Source organism: Rhipicephalus sanguineus, chromosome 2 (genome assembly GCF_013339695.2).
Source record: "Rhipicephalus sanguineus isolate Rsan-2018 chromosome 2, BIME_Rsan_1.4, whole genome shotgun sequence".
In the NCBI taxonomy this organism is placed as follows: Eukaryota; Metazoa; Arthropoda; class Arachnida; order Ixodida; family Ixodidae; genus Rhipicephalus; species Rhipicephalus sanguineus.
In genome coordinates, this window is record NC_051177.1 from 32094957 (window position 1) to 32112662 (window position 17706).

Sequence of the window (17706 nt, forward strand, 5' to 3'; positions counted from 1 at the left end):
TTTTTCTTATTTCGAGCGATAGTGGTTACGGACACCGGCGGCGGCGGACAACTACGGCGCCAAAAACGGCCCTTGTTGTGATCTCATAACAGCTTTCGCTGTAAAAAACCAGAAGAAAAAGTTCCGTCACCGGGAGTCGAACTTACGACCCCTGGCTCCGCAGCACGGGGCGCGAAATGATTCGGCCACAGACGGCACGTTCTTCGCCATGCTAACGGCGGGCTATTTATATCTACCATTTGCCGGTGGCGGTACTCAGAGATCGATGGTACATCAGTGTGTTTTTGTTATCACTAGAAAGATGGCGCGAAGGTCTCGAAGAGCGTAGAGTCACTGGAAAATCAGAGTACCGCAAAGGTAGGCTGCACGCGGGCAACATTTGGTGGCGGCGGCCATGTCCCTTCCAGACCGTCCGGCGCGTTGCTAGCGTGTGTTGAGAAGTGACCGATATTTTAGCCTCAGTGCCATGTTACGCTCGGCAGAACTGCACTATGTGTGTGTGTTTCTCCAAGAAAATATTAGAAGTGATTTCGAGTCATTGACAGGTATGGATTGACTGCGCGGTTAGCGGTGTAACTAATGAAACGTACGGCGAATGTTGCCATGTGCTCGCGAACTCTCTTCATGGCTTCATCGGTCTCTTTTCGTGTCACTCCCGGGCGTGTTCGCTAGGCGGGAACTGTAAACATAGTTGCATTAGCACAGTGACATCGTGCGAGATGCCATCTACTTCGACATTTGCTGAATCTTGATTCTTTGCGCTAGCTTTGCAGTCGGTGTTCAGGTTTACTGCACTGGAGAACGTTATCGAACATCATCGAGAACATTCAACATTGCGTCCTTCGACTGATCGCTGATGCATAGCTTGCTTGCGCGCCGTGCTTGCTGTTCAACTGGTTGATATGTGTAATAGAAGTTGTGTATGTACGGTAATTGGAAGTTGTGCGCGACGTCTTGATTCGGAACGCGAGCAGCCGAACGCACGGGCGAATCGGCGTGCGGTAGGCAAGGTGCATCTTATCTTGCGATACGTAGAAAATAGGCCATCAAAATGATTGACATCACTGCTTAATTGTTTCATTTCCGATTTTTGTCTCCTTAATATTCCCAACGTTGCAATGAATTGCAAATATTTTGCTGTGTTCCGACAAACAGTTCTTTTTTTGGCGTTGCCAGCGCGTAAACAGCTGGGGTTCGGTTTCTGCACTGCGCGCACTTTTTTTTTCATAATGCACTCTTATCAAAACGTCCTCGGCACGGTGCTTTATGTTCTTTTGATCAGAAATAGCACATCCCGGAATTTTTAAAGCGCATGCAGCATGCTACTGTAACACAGTATGTATATAGACCTAGGGCTCGCATAAAATCGACTCCCTCAATGCGTGGGATCTGCTTTTTTTTTTTTTTTTTTTGCTGTGACCATTTCTCAAAAACTATACAGTATTTTAAGGCTACGCTCGGCGCAATGCAGCATTAGCAGTATTTTTTTGCAAATTTAAAAATACGCTTGATAACATTGCCTTATACCAAGTTTATCAACAGAGTTCCACGCTTCTATTTTGTGCAATGCCAAAGATCATGCCACAATTGCCTTCAAGGTATACCAGTAAACAGTTATTTTATTAAATCTTCGATTTCGCTCTCGTGCGTGAAACGCTTATAACTCGGATAGCATGCGTAATCTGTTCAACAGATCCAGATATAAACAGCCGAGCAAATAGAAAGGTATGTAGTTTTCAATATCGCTGACCATAGCGAACCGAAAAGGTGAAGTATCCTGTCGCATAATATCTTTTCCAGCAAAGTTAGTGTAGTTCACTGCAGGAAGGAGTGTTATTCGAGGGGGGCGAATTCGTTCAGGGCAACTATGCAGCCACGTAGAACGGCGCTCTTTGACATTAATTTTTCCCACACGGCAAACGAGATTCCCAGAGTAGCTCACCAGTAACGTTCGAATAGATGGTGAGCTACTCTCTTCTGGCATCTGCATGCAGTGGCGTAGCAGGTGGCACACCGGGCCCGTGCCCCCTCCCCCCCCCCCCTACGAAATTTTTTCCCGTGGCATACATAGCACGAAATGACACTCGATCACATCTGCCTGAAAGGCCCCCACTGCCAGGACTCCTTCCACACCCCCCCCCTCCCCCCCAAAAAAAAAGTCTGCTTACGCCCCTGTCTGCATAACGCGTTTAAAAAAGCGACGAAGTACTTCTGGGGACTATGGTACTGCTAAATGTCCGACCACGCTCTGCATTGAACGCGCCTGCACCCAAAGCGCTTGGAAGGGATATGGCGGCGAAAGGTCACGTGATGGGAGTAAGCCAATCGCGTCGGCGGCGGCGCGCGGAAAACAGATGCGGTACTCTGAAATTTTTCCAGTGATTCTAGAAGAGCGCGCTTTAAAGGTCGTCGCCCCACGCGTATGAGAGCACGCCTCTGCAGGGCGTGGTCGCTCGTGCGCGGGCTTATCTCGTGATGGCGGTGGTGTGTACGTCTTGTGCTCTCACCGCAAGTTTGCGTTGAGAGCACGAAGGTCACTTCGCTCACTGCAGCGGCCGCTTTTGCGAAAGGAGTGCGCTGATGACACAGCAATGAGTTGCAACTGTGACAGTTCGCACTCATCCTGTGTATGCTCGTTCCGTGCGCCTTTTCCGCTTGAGCAGCGCGTTGCAAGCTTCGAGCGGCTTGCCGTCCTTCGCGTGACATTACAATTTGTTGCTGTAGCATTCATTCCCTTGCGCTTGGGGCGAAAGAATGCACAACAAACGCTCAACTACGTCTGTGAAGACACGTTTCACTTTCGTGTTTTACCGATTTTTATGACAGAGGGATCAGGCATGTTTTTTTAGCATTGCAGAGAAACGAGTTTTATTTAACTTTGGAAACTTATGCGTTGTTGTACAATTTTACGAAGCGCAAAAAGTAATGGACGGCCGCTAAACTTGGAAGGCAGACGACAAGGCCAGCGTTTACTCTGCGACTACTTGTCTGTTTCTTTCTTTCGCTGTTGAGTTATGCCGTGCAGGTGGGTGGACTTTTATTCTAGAATATAATACGCGTGGATAAGATCCATTCATAAAAATTTTGTTTCAGAGAAGCTTTATTTACACAGTCGTATCCGATTTTTAGCTGAAGCCTCACTCAAAAGCAGCCAACACAAGCCTCGCAGACATATACAGAGGGCTTAAAGTCTCCCTTCATTGGAGAGGGGGCCTTCAGAGGGCGGCGACCTTTATACATACATACACACATTCATACAGCTGCTCTTTAAGAAATGGAAGGAGGGGATGAGAACCCTCTAGCCCCCCCCCCCCCCTTTCTTGACTTTAAGCCCTGCATATACCGTATACCGTCATTGCCATCGCGGCAACGACGCCCTGAGAAATTCGCATAGACGCTGGCGCCAGATTTCCCTCTGGGTAATATTGTGGGAAAATGTCCAGGGGAGCTATTTTCAATGTGTCCATCTAATGTACTGTCCATTCAGGCCTCCGCCGATTGGCTGAAGCTCGGCGAGCAGCGCGCCCCTGTTTCCGGTTCTTCTTGCGCAACGTCATTCTGACGTCACAGATCTTTCACAAATCTTGACACAGGTGAGAGGACCAGAATGCGCTTCAGCGCAACGAAAGCAACCTCCAGAGATCCGCTTTTGGCAGCGCGAACCTCGGAGACCGTGCATTAACTCTGATTCTGTGATCGCGTTAGCCCTCGAATTAGGCTTAATGCGGCCGCCCGCTTAGCGCACCTGGGAAGGTCGGTGCGGATTCCCTGCATGGTTCTCAAGCATCTGGGACATGCTCATATGCAAGGACAGACTTGTCAAGTTTAAGTGTTCTGTTACTATAGCAACGTCGAGCGGCGCCACTTCTCTTATGGTAACTGGGAATATCCACGGCGCGTTCTTTCGCGACCACACTGCCGAACCCGCTTCCGCGCACGCGCAGAGCTCTCGGATTGCATCTGTGATGCGTCACAGTGGGACTATTGCTGACTAGCATTGCTCCAGGCTGAAGGAGGAGCGCATGAGAGCTCGTGTCCTTGCCGCCGCCGCTGCCGAATTCGGCGACAAACCGCCTTCGCCGGCAGCGTCTATCCCCAGTAACGCATCGCTCGGCAGCGCGAGCGTCGCGCCCAAATGTGAGCTTGGGTTCCCTATATATTTCATCCACTTTCTTTCTTCTAACGCTGGGAGTGTGCTATGCGGGTGCGGTGCGTCAACGTGGTCAAGAGCGCAATGACGTCATGGCTTGCCGCTTTCTGAATGCGCTCCGCCGAAGTGGACATGTCCAGAAGATGGACAGCTGGAGAATAGCTCCCCCGAATGGCACCCCAGGACATGGTAGCGCGTAAATTGGCGAGAAGAATCTGCTACATGCAACGCGTACGCGCAAAAGTCACACTCAAGTGCGAGCGCCATCGGCTATACGCTGTTTACCTAAATATATCTTTGCGTAAACAGCCCAGCGATCGGCGATAGCACTTGGGTGCGTATTTGTTGCCATATGCTAATCTTTTTATTTATTTATTTATTTATTTATTTATTTATTTATTTATTTATTTATTTATTTATTTATTTATTTATTTATTTGTTTGTTTGCTTGTTAACGTCATTTGCCTTGACTTCAACTCGATCTCGTATCACTACAGGCAACTTTCATGGCTGGTTTTTGGACAAACATGTCCAAGCCAAGTATTTCTCAAAATTTTGGATGACAGATATTGCGATGGCGGCGCACTGGACAGGCTTTCAACAAGAGTGCAGGAGTTGCCTTCTCGCGAAATAATATTAAGGTGAAAACCTTGAAGATGGCCTGACCCACTTTTCCAAGTAATCATAGCTTGACCTCATTATCGGAGTTCATTTCTCCACGAATTGAGTTTTTCGAATCCGCCAAGAACGAGCGGCAGGTCCGTAGCCAGGAATTTTTTTCGGGGAGGGGGGCATTTGCTGAAAACCTTCCCTATTTGAGCAAAAAACACCTATTTTCATTATTTATCTTAGGTAAAAGACCCCCTCATCAAAATCAAATTCAGTGCTCGTACAGCTTTCATTTGGGGTGGAACTGGCTTAGATATATTATTTTGTACATGTTTAAAGAGTGCGTTTGAAGATCTACTGCTGGCTTGGCAACAGATTTCTTTCAGAATCCTTCAAGACAATTAACGAGGGGTGGTTAATTTTAGCCGTTGCTAGTATACGAGAGGCTCTGAGTATTTTCTGAAGCGAGCACTGCGCACTCCTGCGACCTCCACCTTGATGTCTGTATAGCAACGGCTGTCGAAAGACAGTTCTTCATTCTACTGCTTATATAGGGTGGTGGCATAGGCCGACAAGCTCACTCATGAGCATAGGTAGGCAAAAAATGTGGAACTCACTCAGACTCACTGATGAAATATATTTTGTCCTTGGGGCTCACTCAGACTCACTGAAAATTTTATCAACGGGACTCACTCGGACTCAAGCTCACCAAAATATTGCTCGCTCGGACTCATTCAGACTCAGACTCACGGCTCGATCTGAGTGAGTGAGTCTGAGCGAGTCGACTCATGAGTCCATTAGCGTATGATCAACATTTTCGACCGTAGTGTCAATGTCCTTTAGCATCAATATCCCATATAACTGGTGTTCTACTTCGTGCTTTTTGATCTCATACCTTCAAATGTGAGTTATCAATGATTACAATCCAGTAAGGACCTCTTTATTGAAAGCGATGGCTCACACGAGATATCTTTATCAAGAACTTCCGGTGAAAGATTTTGTGAGAGGGAGGACAGAGCCCCGTCCCCTCGGTCACCTCTGTAACTCACGCCTCTGATCAATAAAAATTGAGATGTATCAACGCTAGTGCTTTGATGTATGTGTGAGTAGACGCGAGTATAAACGTGAGTCATCATAAAGCGGACAGTAATGCTGAAGTTCAGTAGATAGGACCATAGGTCGGCAAAACAATTTGGAGCTCACTCAGACTCGCTCATGAAATATATTTTGCCCTTGGGGCTCACTCGGACTCAGACTCACTAAAGTTTTCTTCATTCGGACTTACTTACCTGGACTCAGAGACACTGGAATTCTTCTCAACTGGACTCACTCGGACTCAGACTCACGGCTCGATCTGAGTCTGATTCGACTCATGAGTGAGTTTCCCGACCTATGCTCATGAGTCGACTCACTCAGACTCACTCAAACTCAGATGGAGCCGTGAGTCTTAGCCTGAGTGAGTCCGAGTGAGTAATATTTCCGTGAGTTTGAGTCCGAGGGAGCCCGATTGAAAAAAATTCCATCTCCCACTAAAAGGAAACATGTGGGTTGACTTAACGTTCCATTCATCACAGGCACCTTGCCCGATGTTAACGCGTTTTTGCAAGTGGAGCCCACCACGAACTCACTGTAGTTGCTGTTGCTGTTACTCGTCCCGAACTCTTGTTAGAGCACGCCACGCGGGTTCATCGCACGTGTGCAGAATCTCGTTCCTCGATGTCATCACGTGATTGCTGTGAGAGTGTAAGGGAGAGAGGCGACAGCGTCTTACCCAGCCAATGCCACCTCCAGCCCCTTACACAGGCCCGAATGCGCTAGCGCGTGCCAGCACACATGGTTTTGTCTACGTTACGCCAAGCTAGGACAGCATACGGCAGCCCGGGCACCTGAAGTTCTTTGCACGTATCATCATCAAGGCGGTCGAAGATCAAGAGGAAGAAGACTTCTCCTTGGTGCGAGCGCGCGCTAAGGTGGCTATGCTAGGTGGGACGGTCGCCAATGGAACTACGGACACAGCCCAGCGCAAAAGCTGCTTCGCATTTAAAAAATTTAGTAAGTCTGAGTCCGAGTGAGTCCGGTTGAGGAAAATTTTGGTGAGTCTGAGTCCGAGTGAGCCCTAAGCGCAAGATATATTTCTTGAAGAAGTCTGAGTGAGATCCACATTTTTTTTGCCGACGTATGAGGGGTGGCAACAATTTTCCTTACAAAAAAAATGCGCCTGGGCCTGTTGGTGGCTTCACTCTTAAGTTTCCTGCTTAAGTTCTGTAACTACAGGCGACTGTCGTATCAAGAGGGAGGGAGAGACGAGGAGAAGGAAAAGTACGGACGCCAACCAGACGCGCGTCCGAAGAGGAAAAAAATTGGCCGCGTGTCTGAGTGCTTCGCTGCAAATGTCGTCTAAAGACGATAGAAGAGGCGCTGCGTGAAATATGGAGGCCATCTGGCAATACGTCGGGAAACATAAGTGCTGTGTTGCGGGCTGGTAGTCGCGGTGCAGCAGCAGGCCAAGACCGGCGGTGACCAAGGCGACCGGCGGGGACGCAAGCCAGCCCGAACACGTGGTTTGGCGCAAAGCGCTGAAGCAGAAGAAACGTCCGCACTCAACGAGTACTCTCCACACACTCTTTTATTTACACGTCGCCTGGGTAAAACAGGAATGCCAGAGCGGCGCACCATGGCATTCGTACAGTGCAATACAGAACCGAAACCGAAACACAACAATGAGCTCGTGCAGAAGGCACGGAGGAAGGCAAGTTTCAGCGCAGTCGCATTTTCAGCGCAGCTTAAGAAGCTAGGGTCTTTAGAATTACGTATGTATGCATTTTCTATTAAAGGAACACATCACCTGTTAAGCGGTTTATTGGAAGGGACTCGGCGACAGTTCGCTATGGCGACAGTCAAGGCCAAAGCACGGGCTCCGAGAGCGAGCGCCGTTTTTAAGAGGACGACCCACTAGGAGCAGCTGGAGAGCGCAACCGTTGAACAGTACCAATTGCTTTGCCACAATTACCCCGGGTACGAAAAGGGAGCCGTCCGGCGACCTAACAGCTCGTCACTATGAGTGGGTCATAATAGGCCTTGAGGCGCTCCACGTTGACTATGTCGCGCCCTCGACGGCGCATGTCCGAAGCTGGTTCGATGTGTTCGATCAAGTAGTTCACCGGGGATGTGCGCTCGGCGACCCGATATGGGCCTTCGTATTTCGGCAGCAGTTTTGAAGAGAGGCCACATGCAGTGGTAGGGATCGAGAGCCATACGAGCGCTCCAGGGAGGAACGTGGGCTCAGAAGTGGTGGTGCCATCGCGAATGCTCTTCTGCAGCTCTTGTTCCTGCCTCGTAAATGTCTTGGCAAGCTCGCGACACTCTTCAGCAAGCATGGCTGTGTCAGAAATAGGCGCACACTCAGATGGATCCGGCTTGTATGGAAGTATCGTGTCGATGGTGTGCGACGGGTGCCTTCCGTACAGTAAGAAGAAGGGTGAAAAACCAGTAGTGCTCTGAGGGGCGGTATTATAGGCGTAGGTGACGAAGGGCAGAATGGCATCCCAATTGGTGTGATCGGCGGCGACGTACATTGACAGCATGTCGCCGAGCGTCCGGTTAAAGCGTTCGGTTAGGCCATTCGTCTGCGGGTGGTAAGCAGTAGTTTTGCGGTAACAGCATGGCACTCTTTCAGAATGGCTTCGACGACTTCCGATAAGAAGATACGGCCTCGATCGCTGAGAAGCTCTTGGGGTGGACCGTGACGCAGTATGAATCTGTGTAGTAGGATGGAGGCAACATCGCGCGCTGTAGCCGCTGGGAGGGCGGCGGTTTCGGCGTATCGCGTTAGGTGGTCAACAGCGACGATGCCCCAGCGGTTACCAGCCGAAGTCAGGGGTAGTGGTCCATACAAATCGATGTCCATGCGCCCAAACGGACGGTTAGGGCAAGGTAATGGTTGTAGACCTGCTGGCGACACGTGCGTTGCAGGTTTTCGGCGTTGGCAATCGAGGCAGGAGCGAACGAACTTCTGCACGTAGCGGTACATCCCACGCCAGAAGTATCGTTGTCGAATGCGGTGGTAAGTTTTGGATACCCCAGAGTGCGCGCATTGCGGATCAGAGTGGAAGGCCTCGCATATTTCAGAACGCAGACTGCGGGGTATCACTAGTAGCCACTGGCGGCCGTCGGCGTTGTAATTGCGTCGGTGCAGGAGGTCGTCACGAACGGCGAAATGGTGGGCTTGACGACGCAACGCGCGAGTGGATGGTGTTGCCGACGGATCAGTGAGCAAGTCGATCAGCGAGGTGATCCATTTATCCTTGCGCTGTTCGGTAGCGATGGTGTGAACGTTGATTGAAGCAACAGCCATGTGAGATACTGAGCAGGGGGCATTGTCGTCAGGCAAGGGAGAGCGCGAGAGGGCGTCGGCGTCAGCATGCTGGCGTCCGTTGCGGTACAGCACGCGGATGTCGTAGTCCTGCAGGCGAAGTGCCCAGCGGGCGAGATGGCCTGAGGGATCCTTCAATGACGACAGCCAGCATCGCGCATGATGGTCGGTGACGACATCAAATGGGCGACCATACAGATAAGGTCGAAACTTTGTAAGGGCCCATATGATCGCCAGGCACTCTTTTTCCGTCACTGAGTAATTGGTCTCGGCTCTGGTAAGCGTACGGCTTGCGTATGCCACGACATATTCGGGGAACCCTGGTTTGCGCTGCGCAAGGACAGCGCCGAGGCCTACACCACTGGCCTCCGTATGTACCTCCGTTGGGGCCGTAGGATCGTAGTGGCGCAGTATGGGAGGAGACGTCAACAAACGACGGAGCTTTGTGAACGCGTCGTCACACTCGGAGGACCACGAATTTAGGGGTCCGTTACTGCCAAGGAGCTTCGTCAGCGGCGATATGATGGTGGCAAAGTTTCGTATGAAGCGTCGAAAGTACGAACACAGTCCTACGAAACTGCGCAGTTCTTTTACGGACGTAGGTTTGGGAAATTCGGCCACGGCCCGAAGCTTGGCCGGATCGGGAAGGATTCCGTCCTTGGACACGACGTAGCCTAGGATTGTCAGCTGCCGTGCTGCAAATCGGCACTTCTTCAGATTCAGTTGGAGGCCGGCGTTGCTCAAACGCGTCAGAACATGCCGCAGACCGTTGAAGATGCGTGGAGAAGCCCGGAGCGAAAACGACGAGGTCGTCCATGTAACACAAGCACGTGTGCCATTTCAAGTTGCGCAGAACGGTGTCCATCATGCGCTCGAAGGTTGCGGGCGCATTACACAGACCAAACGGCATGACGTTGAACTCGTACAAGCCGTCGGGCGTGACAAAGGCTGTCTTCGGTCGAGCGTCATCCGCCATGGGTACTTGCCAGTACCCCGAGCGCAAATCAAGAGATGAAAAGAATTCGGCTCCTTGCAGGCTGTCAATCGCGTCGTCGATTCGCGGCAGCGGATAAACATCCTTGCGAGTGATCTTGTTGAGCCGTCGGTAGTCCACACAGAACCGCACGGAACCGTCCTTCTTCGCAACGAGAACAACGGGAGACGCCCATGGGCTGTCCGAGGGCCGAATAACGTCGCGTCGAAGCATATCGTCGACTTGCTCATTAATGACCCGCCGTTGTGCGGGAGACACGCGATATGGACGTTGCCGCAGTGGTGGTTGGGTGCCGGTGTCGATGCGATGCGCAACAGTGGAAGTGCGGCCGAGAGAAGTTTGCCCGACACCGAAAGAAGAACTAAATTCTTCCAGCAGGCACAGAAGTTGGGAACGCTGGTCCGATGTGAGGTCGTCAGCAATGGAGGACCTAAACACATCAACAGCTAGGTGACGAATCGGACGCGGAAACAGCACTGAGCGTACCGGAACTGGGACAGTGCGTGTCATCGGGTGCGTCCATAACTTGTGCGTCTTCGAGGGGTTCCACTCTGCCAAGACATTCCCGTCGCACCAACGTAACAATGTATGGAGATGGGTTGTTAACAAAAATAGCGGTGCTGCCCTGAGTGACTTGGACGGTCGCGAACGGTACCAGCAAGCCTCTCCTTGTGCAAACGTGGTCAGATGGCGAAATGAGTGCAATGGTGTCGGAGAGACCGGCGCAGTCGACTGACACAGCCGTCGACGAGTTTGGAGGCACTTTGGTATCGTCTTTGACGAGGATCTTGCTCGATACCGATGAAGTGTCTGCCGGCGTCAGATCTGAGAACGGGGAGAGTTCGATTTCGGCTTGTGCGCATTGAATTACGGCGTCGTGGCGGGACAGAAAATCCCATCCCAGGATGACGTCGTGAAAGCATGCAGCAATTATAATGAACTCGACGTCGTACAGAACGTCCTGAATGACGACACGAGCTGTGCATATTGCTGTAGGATGAATACTCTGGGAGCTGGCTGTATGGAGAGACATCCCAGAAAGTGGCGTCCTCACTTTTCGTAGTAATCGGCTCAATTTTTGGTCCATAACGGATACGGCGGCTCCAGTGTCGACAATGGCAGATGCGGGAACACCGTCGACAAACACGTCTATCACGTTCGATGGGCTTCGCTGAGGGCTTTCGCAGTTCGATAGCGTCGCAGCCCTTGCCTCCTGGACTGCGACGACTAGTTTTCCTGGTCGCGTGCGACCGGACGTGGGCGCATCGGCGACAGTGAGCGACGTCGTGGAGACGGAGAGCGCCGAGTAGATGGAGCTTGGCGAGACGTCGGCGACAGAGGCGTAGGTGGGGCGTAAAATGGGCGGTTTGACTGGCTGGTGACGGGCGACACGACTTGAGGCGGCTGGACGCGATTGCAATAACGCGCCACGTGGCCGGCGTAACCGCATGCGAAGCATATGGGGTGGTTGTCAGGTGTGCGCCATCGGTTTGCTGGAGCAGGGCCCGCCCATGGCGCAGGACGTGATTGACGGGATGGCGACTGATATAACTGCATCGTGGGCTGCAGTCGTGGCCTCTGCATGACGTCAGCGTAGGTAGCCGACACAGCCGCTTCGAAGGACTGATGTCTAGCGGCGGCTTCGGCGTAACTGTGTGGGGCTGCCGTAGGTATTACTGGGGACGTCCTGGCGACAACTTGGGCGTAACTGAGTGGTGCAGGAGCCGGATGGTGCTGATGGTACTCAGGCATGACCTCCGCGATTTCCTGCTCAATCGCTCGACGGAGGGGAGGGAGAAGAGTGGTTGACGGCTGTTGAACGTACTGAGGTTGAGCAAAGTCCAACAGAGAGAACTGGCGCGCAATTTCCTCGCGCACGAATGACTTCACCTCTGCCAGCAAGGCGGAGTGGTCGGATATGGTCGACAAGCCAGCGAGCTCGGCGTCGCGGGATGGAGAGCGACGGGTCATCGACCGCTGCCGGCGCAGCTCCTCGTAGCTCTGGCAGAGCGTGATGACCTCGGCGACTGTGCTGGGGTTTTTGGCGAGCAGCATCGTGAAGGCGTCGTCGTCGATGCCTTTCATAATGTGCCTCATTTTGTCAGATTCCGACATGGTGGCGTCGGCTTTCTAACACAAATCGAGGATGTCTTCAATGTAGCTGGTAAAGGTTTCGCCAGCCTGCTGAGCTCGTTCTCGCAAACGCTGTTCGGCCTGCAGCTTACGAACGGCAGGGCGGCCAAACACGTTGACGATGGCGGTCTTGAAGTCGGACCACGTCGTAAAATCGGATGCGTGGTTGTTGTACCACAGGCCGGCCACACCCGCGAGGTAGAAAACCAAGTTGGTCAATTTTCCTGCCTCGTCCCATTTATTGGGGACACTCACGCGTTCATAGATCGCGAGCCAGTCCTCCACGTCGGTCCCATCTGCGCCAGTGAAGACTGGGGGGTCGCGGATACGAGGGACACCGGGACATGAGGTCGGTGTAGGCGGAGGCATTTGCTGAGCGGCGTCTTGAGGCATGGTAGCTGGTAGGGTACGGGATCGAAGTTCCAAAGGCATCGAATGGGAGCACAGCACTCTCCACCAATTTGTTAAGCGGTTTATTGGACGGGACCCGGCGACAGTTCGCTATGGCGACAGTCAAGGCCAAAGCACGGGCTCCGAGAGCGAGCGCCGTTTTAAAAGGACGACCCACTAGGAGCAGCTGGAGAACGCAACCGTTGACAGTACCAATTGCTTTGCCACACACCTAATACTTACCTAGTGATGTTGCGCCTCAGATATGCGTAATGTTTGCTTTTTGATCGACAATGTACACAAGTATGAACCTAGTCAGCCGTTCAAGATGGCTGGCCCTTGAGCAAGTGGTTCAACTTTGGCCGAGTGGCTGAATCGAGTGACGTGCCGACAAACAGAAAGACAGACAGAAAGATAAACCAAAAGTTCTCCGTTTAAGTATCCCAAGAAAGACTATCGTCTTTGAAAGTGAGAGAATGAACGAGGAAAGGTTCATTAGTCCTGGAGTGCATGACTGCGCTTCTAATCAAATCCCCCGTAAAGTGCGAGATGTACCCTTGAAACTACACTTTTTCCATCTAGTTTCCTGGCTATAACTAGCGCTTTATCTGGGACCTTGTTATGAGTGCTATAGGTAGTGCAGTCCCCCCCCCCCCACGCGTGCGCGAATTCGTAGCACATTTCCTTCGGCCTTTCTTTTATCTTTCCATTACAGTTTCCCAAGTCCTCCAGCGTAGGGTAGTCAACCAGACGCTTTTCTGGTTAACCTTCCTACTTTTGCATGTCTGTTTCTTTTCCTGCCCACGAGCCACGTCCTTGCTAATAATTACCCTGAGGGGTACACAGTTTGCGTCAAAAGGAGTCCTTTCATGAAAAAGTTTCTTTGTGTTTCCTTCAATTTCACGCACAGTTCTTACCAGGGGTCCTATGCAGGAAGGCCCGAGCTTCTCGGGCGCACGAGTTTGCTCCGAGCTCTCATTACGGCGGTCATGGCAGGAAGACAGTGCGGAGTACGCGATAGCAGGGTTGATAAAAACGGCTACAAGAACGAGCATGGAGTTACAAAGACATGTGCGGCATTTGCGGCGGTTTTCAAAGGAACACCGCGTGCGAACGCGTCAGCGGCGCCACTCAGTCAACATTTTGACAGTGCAGCGATGTCAGCGGGATTGTCGCGCTATCTTTTTGACAACTGATCATCGCGCCTCCCACGGGCGTGTTCGTGGGCGTTCGTCCTCTTTCGGAAAATTCTTTCGTTCCACATGCAGCATGGGAATTTCCACACTCGAAGGCAACGAGGGCGCACACGCAGCACCCTGGTGCAGCTCGTTTCGCTTCTCTGGAATATTACAGATAAATAAATGGACAGGTTACTGCCATGCTTACATTACACGTATGAAGAATTTTCTGCAGTAACGAATCGGTAGAAACAATGTCTCCATAAACAACTAAATAGGAACATTTCTCGACGCAAATCCCACCAGGGATGCTTGCTTCGTGGCTGTGAGTGGTACGTCGTGACCGCGGTGAAATTGAACGCGAGACAACGTAGCCACGTGACGATATAACCTTTAGTTCTTCGTGCGTGTGTGCATAGTCTGTGCGATTAAGCTCATAGATGAATCGGGCTGCTCGCTGGCGTTGCGGCGTGAGCACTGCTCTTCCGCAAGAGCAAACGCGGTGGGCGGACCCGATCTTCGCCGCGGGCGTCTGTCAATCAAATTGATTGACGCGTGAACTCGGACACAAACTCGTTGATTCTGAAAAGGTCCCAGTTCAACTCGTGACTGTCATAGTGCCGGTGTGTCTGTAGAGTCTTTCATGCGGTGAACGCTACTCAGTAGCTTCATTGCATATAAAATAATTTGGTCAGCTTGCACTACTTGTGCAAGGCTGGGGCCATCGGAGGAGCTTGTGATCACCCAGCTTCCAGCTTTTTACGTGGTATCGTCTACTCAGTATGCTTGTTTTGCTTCGGAGTAATGACCGTGTCAGTTCGGTCTCAATATTGGTGCTATTGATTAGGTAGGTATTAAGTAACATGATATTGAATAGTCCTGTCTTAATTGGAAATGTCTTAATTGCCACGACATTAATTAATAACGTTAATTCGCAGGGTACTGAATAGTACAGAGGTAATTAGCATACTCCTAACTAGCACTAGCCTAATTAACGCGATCTCGGTAAGGTCTTTATTATCTTGGTTTTAAATACATGCTCATAATTAGCATCGTGTTAATTAGCATGATCCTAATGAGCTTGTTCTTAGCTTTACACGCCTTCATTAGCACGTGTCTTAATTAGCTCGGCCTTAGCATGATTTAGCTTGATCAGCTTCGTCATAGCATGTCCCGACGTAGCCAGGTATACCGCCCAGCCAATTAACTAATCAGCCGGGCGCACGTGCTCGGCGGGCGAGCAAACGATGAAGAAGAGGACGAAGAGGGCGCGCGCCGGCCGAGCAACGCGCTAGAATGTATAGGCCGACCATGATGATTATACACGTGGCCTCGGCGGTTAGCTTCAGCCGCGGTGTTGTAAGGCGCTCGGTCGGAACTAATCGCACAGGCCACGGTGCTGATTATTCTAAAGGATACTTAGTGCAAACATTAAACGCTTGAAAATTAATTCAAACAGCCAGCGCGCACATAAAAAATATAGTTAGTAGAACTTTCTGCCACTTTTCTTGCACGGGTGCACTTCTGCACTTAGTGAAACGACAAACAAATGAAAGATGGTGCCTCTAGTTTGAAGACACCACCCAACCTTCTCGACCGCCCTTGACGTGACGCCGCGTTCCATTGTTGCCAATGGAACGGAGAGTGCTGAGGGATGGATTTCACCTTCTCGTACTGTTAGCTCGTTCAAAAGGGGGTGTCGCCAGAGCTCGGAAAGATCCCGAGTTTCGCCAAACTCGGGCCATCCTGCACAGCATCCCAGGCGTAAAATCTAGTCCACATCTTTGATCATATCGTGCGGGACGTCTCACACGTGAGCTTTATTTTCAAACGAATTGCTCAGATGTCACATGTTCCAACTGCATTCTCGGCCCCGCTTAAGTGGGCCTCTTTGTGTAGGTTAACTCAACCAGACAGAGCTATCGACGAAGTTTCTTGCTCAAAGAAACACCGAGCGCCTTAGACTGCGCAGTAGGCGTAGTTTATTCTATACCTCTAAGTTGTGGTAAACATTACATCGGCCGAACGGACCGATGTATCACTGAAAGGTTCCGAGAGCATGCCAGCAATGTCACGAAAGGACAGGGAGGCGTTCTCGCTCTGCATTGTAATGACTGCACGTGCAAACCAGTCTTTCAGGAAGCTGACCTTTTTGTAAACATAGAAATAAATATGTCCGAGAAATAATTGAAGCAGAGATGATTCAAAGGTTGGGTCAGCGCTGTGTGTGTTCCCTTCCTGTGTCCCCTTTGTTGACTTGCGCTGTGTGTTTCATTATGCTTAACCAACACGCCCAAGTTCACTTCATTTTTAGATTTAACGACGTGAAAGCGGTTCGAATGGCTTGAAGGCGAAGAGAAGCTTTTAAGCCGCTTTGCCTTGATCGCTGCATGATTAGTTCCAAGAATTAAGAGAACCAAAATGAAAAAAAAAAAAGAAAACGGCTACACACACTTCCGAGTGAACTTAATGTACGGAAGAAATGTCGAAGTTTTCGTGGAATGTTAATACTACGAAATCTCAGTGCTAAGAAGTATTGCGCTCCGGTATTCATAGCAAATGAAATGAAAGTCCGCTGCCTTGCTCCTATTTCTAGTTCCTGTTCTCTTACTGCTCATGTAGGGTAGCAAAAGGGGACGTTTCTCTTGGCGAACATTCTACCTTTGGCATTCATTGCTATCTCTCTCTCTCTCTTTCTCTCTCTCTGTTACATTATCCCCACCCCCTTCTTGCGAAATTTGTGAACTGTTTTCGCCATTGCCCATTGCAATAACTCAAAACGCCTCTCTCCCAAATATTTTTTGAGTCTCCTATCACTAAATTTGAATGAGGGAAATAAGAGTTCATAAATCCCACATAAAATCACCGGGTAAAAGCAACTTTTCGACGGCGGCACTCAAGGAAACGTCGTAAATTCCCGTTTCCACTTTTGCTTTTCTAGTGGAACTTTCCACGGTTCGGCCTTGATGCAGGGACGTTCCCGTAGTGGACATCATAAATCTTGGCTCAGACACATTTTCGATTTTAAGGCTCTGCCCAAGAGTGCAATGGACATCATCTTCTTGTATGTTCTATGAGGGCCGAGGGTCACGAAATAGGCGCTGGAGTACGTATTTTGACGCCTAAGATTAGTGTCAGGCTGACGCATGAATAAGTAAAAAACAAATGCGTAGGTATCTCGCGTGCGTTGAGGCATTGTAATCGATAGGATAGCCTCTTCGACGTGGATGGTTGCTGACGTCGTTGCTGCTTTTTAGCACAAATACTTGATTCTGCTTTTTACATCTATAAAATGCGCGAGCAAGCTGCACTTGGAACGACATTTCGACACGCTTAAGACGGCAGTGGGAACCGATTTTACGTGACCGAACGACCAGTAAACGCTTAGGTGTGAGTGAGTTTCTTGGCCTGATTAATGCGTTGGCGATTGACCTTCTTTCGTTTGAGATCGCGTTTTTGCACAATTTATGCGTTGTCTGCGCTTCATGCACTCTGCTTGAGATGCGCCAGAGAAGTAGGCAGAACTTTAAAAGCAGCCAAAGCTTTGAGCCGTCACCTGCTTGTTGTGCTGTGGAACGATTCCTTGAAATTGTAGAGCTCTCACGGACCGTTCAGAAGACATCGACGGTGAATTTCTTTCGCGTTCGGCGATTTATGTGCGCGAACCACAGATGTTGACGGTCGATAATAAGCGCCAAAGAACGGTAAAGAACGCTGAGGAACGGAAGGAACGGTAACGAACGACTTAGAGGTATACCTGCGACCGCCCTTTTCGGAGGCAACGCTCACAGCGTAGTCACCCATTTTTCAATCCGATCGATCCTCCAGCCTCTATCTATTCATCGAGGCTTGTTTTCATCTCACTCCATAGGAAATATGA